The sequence below is a fragment of the Seriola lalandi genome, unplaced genomic scaffold (assembly GCF_002814215.2).
Source record: "Seriola lalandi dorsalis isolate HSWRI2012SDOR001 ecotype SW California unplaced genomic scaffold, Sedor1 jcf7180002054561, whole genome shotgun sequence".
Lineage (NCBI taxonomy): Eukaryota > Metazoa > Chordata > Actinopteri > Carangiformes > Carangidae > Seriola > Seriola lalandi.
In genome coordinates this window covers 1191025-1191877 of record NW_019525114.1, presented here as the reverse complement: position 1 = coordinate 1191877, position 853 = coordinate 1191025, and the positions used below count along the sequence as shown (strand labels likewise).

At 42.3% G+C, this 853-nt stretch overlaps 1 protein-coding gene across 1 annotated transcript in view; it reads left to right on the top strand.

Annotated features, from left to right (window-relative positions):
• The window catches only part of slc5a8l (solute carrier family 5 member 8, like), a 9170-nt gene that overhangs the window by 7325 nt on the left and 992 nt on the right, over positions 1-853 (top strand). The window lies entirely within an intron of this gene.

Genomic DNA, 853 nt, shown 5'->3' with positions numbered 1-853 from the left:
CAGAAGACTTACGATCAAGAATTGTTAATTTACATGAAGCTGAAAGGGTCACAGAGTCATCTCACTGAGTTTATATCTTTATCAGTCCACAGTCGGACAAACTGTCTATAAATAGAGATGATTTAGCTCTGTGGCTACTCTCCCTAGAGATGGGTGTCCAGGTACGATGACGTCAAAGGCACAAAGCCGAACAAAGAACCTCAGAGTAACAGCCGTATCATCGAGGTGTCGTGCAGCAGAATGTCAGGGTGGCTGTCCAAGAGCTGAAGCTCAGTAGAAGTTGGGTGATGCAGCAGGACAATCACCCAAAACATAAAAAGGTAGCTCCACTACAGAATGATTTCAAACAAAGAAAATCCACCTGTTGGAGTCAGAGTCCAGACCTCAATAAAGTGGAGATGCTGTGGAGTGACCCGAAGAGATCCGCTCACACCAGACATCCCGAGAACATGGCTGAGCTGGAGCTGCTCTATAAGGAAGAATGGGCCAAAATTCCTCGTGGTCTGATCAGCAATTACAGGAAGAGCTTGGTTGCAGTTATTGGTGCTGAAGGAATTTCGACCAGTTTTGAAATCTAGGGGTTCCCTTATCATTACCACCATCACTGAATTTTTAATGTCTGTGTTCAACAGAGACACTAAATATTAAAATTGTTTGTGTGATATTAGCTTGGGGACACTGCGTTTGTCTCCCTCTTTAACTTATATGAAGATCAGATCACATTTCAAGACCAATCAATGCAAAAAACCAGGTCGTTCCAAAAGGTTTAACGTACTTTTCTTGTCACTGTAGATGCAGCTGCATTAACAATAAATGTATATAACACTGACTTTATTAAACCACTGCTCCACTT